Source organism: Mixophyes fleayi, chromosome 3, assembly GCF_038048845.1.
Source record: "Mixophyes fleayi isolate aMixFle1 chromosome 3, aMixFle1.hap1, whole genome shotgun sequence".
NCBI classification, from domain to species: domain Eukaryota; kingdom Metazoa; phylum Chordata; class Amphibia; order Anura; family Limnodynastidae; genus Mixophyes; species Mixophyes fleayi.
The window spans coordinates 172,908,966-172,917,212 of record NC_134404.1 but is presented as its reverse complement, the minus strand read 5'-3'; positions in this window follow the sequence as shown (position 1 = coordinate 172,917,212).

Below are 8,247 nucleotides of genomic sequence, written 5' to 3'. Positions count from 1 at the left end.
TGATTAGAATAATAATTAGTGTGATATTGTGGAAGGCTGTTGACACAGCCTTGAATTAGACAGCTCTTATCTTGTGCCTGACTTTTATGATTATGCTGCCCATGCTGTCAATGTCTTATTATTTTCACACTCTATCTTTCCAGCTGTAGCTGTACAAAAGGTTTGGTAAGTTTCCAAACAGTGGAGATGATATTTTTTTCAAGCATAAACAAATTAAAGCTACATGAGGTAGCTTTAATATCTCCTATTAATGTAGCAACTTAAGTGTCATAGATTACTATGAATGATAAATTATGTATTGCTTTTATTTTTAGAATATGCAAAAGAAAGTAATAATGTACATGTTTGGAATTGTGCTTAAACAGTTTAACGTTGCTTTTTAAATGAAGTGGCAAAAGGAAACATATTTAAATATATATTCCAGAAACTGGTAGGCATATAATTATCCAAGTCTACCATAAAGAGAAGACTTCACTAAAGCAAATACAGAGGGTTTATTACAAGTTGCAAACCAGTCATAAGCCTCAAGAATAGAAAGAGCAGATTAGACTTTGCCAAAAAACATCCAAAAGTTCTGGAACAGCCTTCTTTGGACAGATGAAACTAAGATCAACCTGTACCAGAATAATGGGAAGAAAAAAGTATGGAGAAGACTTGGAATGGGCTGACGCATACCTCATCATCTGTAAAACATGGTGGCGGCAGTGTCATGTCATAGGTATGCATGGCTTCCAATGGAACAGGGTCACAAGTGTTTATTGATAACTAGACAGAAGACAGAAATAGCCAAATTAATTCTGTATAGGGATATTCTGTCTGCTCAGAATTAGCCAAATTTAGCAAAGTTGATTGGACAACGTTTCACAGTACAGATGGACAATGGCCGAAAACATACTGCATAAGCAACCCATAAGTTTTTTTAAGGCAAAGAAATGGAATATTCTGTAATGTCAAGCACCTGATTTCATCCCGATCAAGCATGCATTTTACTTGCTGAAGACAAGCTAAATGCATATAGATCCACAAACAATCAAAGTCTGTACCTCAGTTGCATCTCCATTGTTTCATCTGAAATCCATTGTGGTGATGTAGTACATAACAAAAATTATTGAAATTGTGTCCAAATATTTGCGGACCTAGCTGTATATATTTAACTGTAATTACCAACTGTCCAGAGCCAGGAACCAGGGCTGTACCTTTTATTACCAATTGTCTGGAAGCAGGAACTGGCACAGTGCCTGTAATTACTGACTGACAGAAACTATTGCTTTGCCTGTGGTTATAATATGCCTGAAGCCAGGAACAAGTACAGTGCCTGTAATTACCAATTACCTATACCTAGAGCCATGAACTTGTGCTGTACTTGTTATAACCAACTGCCTGAAGCCAGGAGCAGATCCAGAGAGGCGAATACCCCCCTATCCCCTAGAGACCCGCTGTGATTGAGGGGAAGGGGGGTTGTTCCATCATATATTGTATGCTTCATTCATTTTTTTACCTGCTGCAGAGACTTATTAGTGGCAGGTTGGCCTGTACCAGCCAACATGAAAATTTTACACTTGCTGCCAGATATTGACCTGCCCCAAACTCTCCAATTGGCTCAGTCCAGCTCACTGTCATATAGAGCCGAGCAGCCAAACCAAGGCCTGGGCGTTGTTCTGCAGTCTATCCCCCCACCCCATGCACACACACCAACTCCTATGCTGACTTCCATCTATATTCGGCAATACACATGCTGCCACTTGTTTACCCAAATTGTGTTAAGTATTAAGAATTTTTTTTTATTATTATTTCATGCTTTTCCAATGCTTTAGCAAAACCCTTATAGGAACACAGCTGAAGGGAGGAGAAATGAATAGCAGAGGGTGCCATTGACAGGTTGGACAATTTAATTTATTTAGGAAATTAAAATGTTATATAATTTTCAATTGGCGTTTTCTATATTTATCAGATTTTGGAAATGGTATATCTGTGGGTGAGGTATGGAGGAAATGGGTATAAGGTATCAGGAAATGGTGGTGGGTAAAGAGTGTTTCAGTGGTTGAGATATAGTGTTAGGGAGGGTGTGAAAATACCGGGTTTTCTGGCCCAATTCTACCCACTTCACTCTGGCTGGCCTCCCACGGGTGCCTTCCTAAGCCAGGGAAGCCTATTCAGTACCTTCTAAGGTTCTTATTATTCACTCAGGCAAATGCAGTGAGAAAATAAAGAATTACATTTATTGTAATACAAACAATCCCTAGATTATCATGTACAAACAGTAAATAAATGCCAGATAGGTTTACCACATCATCCGTCCCTTACCCCAGTAGCTTAAAGAGCTACAGTCACCTGGATGTCCTGACTTAAAGACCCATGGAGTTTTTCTCTTAGCTGCAGCTGTAGTCCAAAAAAACCAGCTACACTGCACCTTCCATAAATCCAATCCCAGAATGAATATCTCCTCCCCCATTGGAGTGGCTCCTTATATCTAAGATCTAGTTTCCACAGAGCTTTTCCTTCTCTGGGCACACCCCTGGGCCTTTCCTTGTTAAACAATGGTGAGTGCTGGACTAGGGGGGTTGGAGAGGGGAGTGGAGATAAGCTGTACTTCCACAGAAACTCCCTTGCTAGATGGCATGTCTGGACTAGTCTTGTGAAAACAATGGACACTAATTAGTTTTCCCTCTAACCAGTATCGTGCAACCTGATCCCTACCAATAGCCCCCCTGGCTTCACTTTAAGGATAGGGAATAACAACCTCACTGCCACATCAACAATATACAATAAACTGTTAGGAACCCCTCAAGCCGGTACAGCAAAACCCGGAGTCTGCTCTGGAAGTATGGTGTTCACTGGAGCCCCTAGTGGTGGGGACAAACTTGGCCACAGACTAACAGAGGGTTGTGAAATGTGTACCGGCTGGGAAGACTCAGGAAAGCGGAGAGAAGTGCAGGCAAGGGTCGAGGGCCGGCAGCAGACAGCAAATCCAATAAACAAGCTGAGGTCAGAGGTCACAGGCACGGTAGCATCATCCACAGGTGGACCAATCAGAGCCTAGCTCTGAAATTACTCCCAGGATCCAGCTAACTAATAATTAAAGCTTAATAGCCTCCAGCCTATTAAGTCCCTTTGCGCACGTGCCCGGCTGTCCCCTGTTGCCGGGACGCTGCGCTACACTGCAGGGCGTCCGACCATTGCCTTGGCAACGGTTGGGAGCTGAGCGGAAGTGAAGCCAGGGAGCACAGGAAGCAAGCCGCGGCGGCTGTGAGTACCGCTTCGGCTCGTGACATAAACAATATACATATTTACAATGAGCTACAATGTCCCCTTATCCACACATAATTAGACAATGCAGTTGTACTCTTGTGAGCTGGGGAACAAAAGCAAGGGCTATAAAAAGTATTTGCTATAATCCATATTATGTGAGAAGCGAGGGACAGGCTGGTTAGGGTGATATTAATACCTTGTTTCACCACAGAGGGGCATTAAGTTATGGGTATTTTAGTGAGTGAGGGATGGTGTCAGGCAAAGATTGATTAAGCTGGGGGGCTTGGGCAGGTGTCTTGGGCCCCATCTCAGGGTGCCCCAAACACCCATTACTCTCAAGTTGCCAGTGGGGAACAGTGTTGTACCTGCTGGCTGTCCCATGCTCCAAGACCAGCCACCTTCCATCAGGTAACCATGGATCTTATCATTTGTTCCTCCCTCCCCTATGTGTGATCTCCTCCTATCCCTGTAAGAGACAGATGTCACATGGGATGCACACCACATGACAGATGCGTCCCATGTGTGCAAAGCTGCAATAGTGGTGCCTACACACTGCGGCTGGAACAAGGTAAGGGAAAGGGGTGTGAGGGAAGAGATGGGGGGGATCTTAATATAATGTGGGTGGGAGGTAGGCTATTAATTTAATGGTGGAATATGGGAGGGGCTAAGTTTTTTAATGGGTGCTATTTTATATGTGAGGTCATAATGGGGTTGTATAAATCATTAGTGGCTTATTATTTTGAGATGGGATGATGGAATCTTTCATTTAATTTGGGGAGGAGGGCTATTTATTAAATGTGAATATGAATTATTTAATGTTGGGGATGGTTGTGGGAAATAAGTATATTTATTAAACAATAATCCTATTAATTTATTGCTAGTGCTTTTAGAGAGGAGATAAATTGGTTTATTTATTAAATGGGTATAAATTTAATTTAATATTGGGCTTGTTGGGGGCAGGGATGGCTATATTAAGTGTGGGTTTAATTGATTTAATGTCTGGGCTGGAGCTTTCTGTCTGGGCTGGAGCTTTTCTATTACATCAGTGGTATCTACAGTGGCCTTGTCACCAATAATTCTTGCTTCTGACAAAACAATAATCATGTGTTTGCATTGGTTCATGTGACAGTAGAATGAAATACATAAAGTCCTTCAAACAGGTACATTACACGACTACATGGGCTACTCACTTTTTTTAATGTTTCTACGGATTCGCTCCAGTCTCCTTGCCTCTTTATTTTTAAGGTGCGACCACCTCTTATGGACTTGGAATTTATTTATTTTCTTTCCAAGTTTTTCCTTCAGTAATCGCAGTAGTTTTTGCATTATCAATTCCTTTCTATTATTAACTTTTCTGTACTTTCGCTTTTGACAGTCGTAGTTGTACTGGTCCAGTACTTTTACCATCATCTCCATCTCTCTTGGCTCATTGACTTTGCTCTTTTAACTGCAGTATATTCTTCTTGAGAATCTCCATCCCCCACCTTAACTTTTACAACATTTGTTGGGCCTTCCAGCACCTGCGTCTCCGCCTCCATTGCCTCAACCCCCACTAACACCTTCTCTTCATTCGCCATCTTCTCACGTTCCTCGGCGCCAGACAGGCTCCTCTATATTTTTATACACTCAGACATGGGTGTTCTTTTATGCTGAGTACCAATCAGCGGTGATGCCTGCAGAGAATGGAGCATTATGGGTGATGCGTATTCGTGTATAATAACCTCGTGTATGGATTATTTTTCTATAACTGTAACCCGTTCATGACCGTTACATACAAAGGGATTTTACGATTCTTCTGACCTGATCATTCGTTCACATATACGGTAAGTTCTTTCTGATTGGTGCATACATGTGTACTTGCATTGGTTTATTGTACAGCACAGATTATACATATTTTATTATACCCAAACAGAACACAATGGCTTATAAAAGAAATGCTGACCTAATGAAGGATTTTATTGAGACCTACAGGGCTCACCCATGTTTGTGGAAAGCCAAATCCAAAGAGTATTCTAACAGAATGATGCGAAACATGGCGATGCAAGAACTTGTAAAAGCATGTCTGCCATATCACCCTGGAGCAACTGTTGAATGGGCAAAAAGCAAGATCCAGAACCTTAGGAATGTGCATAAAAAAGAATTAAATAAAGTCGAAGCAACCAAAAAATCTGGAGCCGCAGCTGAAGACGTGTATGTGCCAAAGCTATGGTACTTTGATCTGTTTCACTTTGTGAGGGACCAAGAAACACCACGTACGTCCACTAGCAGCATGCCCACAGACAGCAGTTCATCCATAGAGGTAGAGCAAGCATCTGATATAGCTGCAAGCGGCACAGTAAGTACAGTACATTATGATGTTGCTATTTAACAGATTTATTATTGATGTTCAAAGAATCAACAACACAATAACAATACGTAACATGTATAATAACAGTTGTCATAAGCAATCATTCTGCAATGGCACGACACCATCACCACTGAAATACATAAGGTACGCTTCCCGATTTAATTTTGCCAATGTACTACTATTTTTAGAGTGTCCACACTGTAATGGTGTCAAGCCCACTACCTCCATGTCCTCGGCATTACTTTCCACATTGGCCTGAGTGGTACGTCCACTGTTGCTTTTACATTGCAGAAAGTTATGCAGAACACAACAGGCCATCACTACTTTGTCGACTTTGTCCAATCGCAGGTTTATTGCAGAATGAAAAACTCGGAACCTGTTACTTAGAATCCCAAAGGCATTGTCAACTACACGCCGAGCACGTGACAGTCTGTAATTAAATATACGCCTTTCAATCCTTAGATTTCTTTGTGGGTATGGTTTTAAAACATTGTTGTGCAATGCAAAGGCGTCATCTGCAACAAACACAAAGTTTAGTCCATATTTTGTGCTACTCTGCGACGGAAGGTTTAGGGCATTGTTTTGAAGTTTGTTATGGAAGTTAGTATCCTCCAATGCACCTCCATCTAAGACTCTTCCATTTTTTCCAATGTCCACAAATAGGAATTCATAGTTCACATCCACTATGGCCATTAAAATAACGCTAAAAAAACCCTTTGTAATTGTAGTAGAAAGATCCAGGGGTAAATGTATGAATCTCCGGATTATTCATTTTTCGGCGTGTTCAGCCTCTTTAGCGCTTAAATTTAAAGCGGCGCTGCATTATAAAGGGAAGTTTCCCTTTACAATGCAGCGCCGCTTTAAATTTAAGCGCTGAAGAGGCTGAACACGCCGGAGATGAAGAATCCGGAGATTCATATATTTACCCCCTAGTGTTTGATGGTGGCATTATTCGGACATGTTTGCCATCAATGGCACCACCGCAATTTGGGAAATTCCATAGTCTCTCTAAGTCCGCTATCACTTTCCAGTCTTCCTCTGTTGATGGAAACTGAAACATAAAGATGTGTAAATAGTTAACATTTGAACATGTATGCAATTGCATTCTCTAATTCGTTTGCTCTTTTTCAGCCTGCACTACTGCCTGATGGGCTCTTGCTGGATGTTGAAGGCCAGGATGCTACAACAATCAATAGCACTGCACGTGCAAGCCAGCTAACTGCTGACAGCCAGGACGTGACCCAAGCTGGTACACTAGCAAAAAACAATCAGAAGCGAAAGAGACGCAGAATAAATGAAATACAAGAAACTGATGCACTAGCAGAAAAGATGCTTAATTGTGCTAACACGTTGATAACAAAAACAAAGGAACAGGACACATTTGATTTGCTGGGAGCAACAATAGCTAGCAAAATGAGAAATAGCAGCAAGCGCATACAAGCTGAAACGGCTGCTGTGCGACCTCATGTGTAGGGCAACAGCTGAAGATTTGTGGCCGGACACAGTTATTTCCCCATCTAACCACAGACACAAACAATCATACACATTTCACACAGCACAGTTGCAGCATGGTAACATGGGTGGACAAAGCGTAGTGTCTCAACCTTGTATGACATCCACACCAACAGCATCAGGAAGGATGCCACATTACGCAGGGGACATATCTGGAATGGACACAAGCGAAATTTTACACTACCAACAATTATAAACTGTTGCTCTGGTCCAAATAATTTATGCATTGCATGTTACAAGTTAAATGTATTTTTACAATGTTATATATGGTAATCTGTATGTTAATAAACCGCTATTTTTACAATAAATACTATTGCTTTTCACCAACCTTCATATACTGCTCACTGAGAACTTCGATGATAGCAACACAGGTGTCAGGTATTATCATACCAAGAGCTTGAGGTGAAATAGCCGTGCTGTATTTAAGATCTAAAAGTGTGCTGCCTGTTGCCAAAAATCTTAGTGTTGCCACTAGTCTTTGATCTGGCAGTATGGGTCTCCTTAATTGGGTGTTCTCCCTCTGGATGAGAGGGGTTACTAGTTGGAGCAGTTCCTAAAAGTTGAATCATTCATAAGAAGAAAATTCTTAGTCATCTGGGTTGTTGTCCCGTATCTCCTGTAGCAGGGGCATATGAGAGAACGTGTCTCTCCTCTTGAACCAATCTTTGCTCCAACAAGATCTATTCTTTCTCCTTTTTTCTCTTTGGTTCCATACCAGCAGTCTTCTTGCCACAGCAAGCAGGAAAAGTGCAGTTGCTTGTTCTTGTACTACTGTAGCCATTGTAGGTTTACAAATAGGAATGAATGAAGAGACAGTGTAGCCTTCTGTTTTTATGCTGTTTTGGGAGTTAACTATAGCGAAAGCTCTGCCCCTTTATGCTAATGTCTTTGGTATCTCGTTACATTTCCCGCAAATGTCGCTGCAGTGTGTACGAAATGAAAATCAATGCTCACGACAACATGGCTGTAAAAAGTTGCTAAAGGGATGTCCGCTCTTCCCTTTATCGTCCTAAACAAGGCTAGTGTGTATGCAGTCTATGGACCGAGTGATCGGACCATCGATTGCATGTAAAATCGCTCAGCATAAAAAGTTGGTCGAAATTTTGTAGTGTGTACCCAGCTTAACTTTCATGCACTTG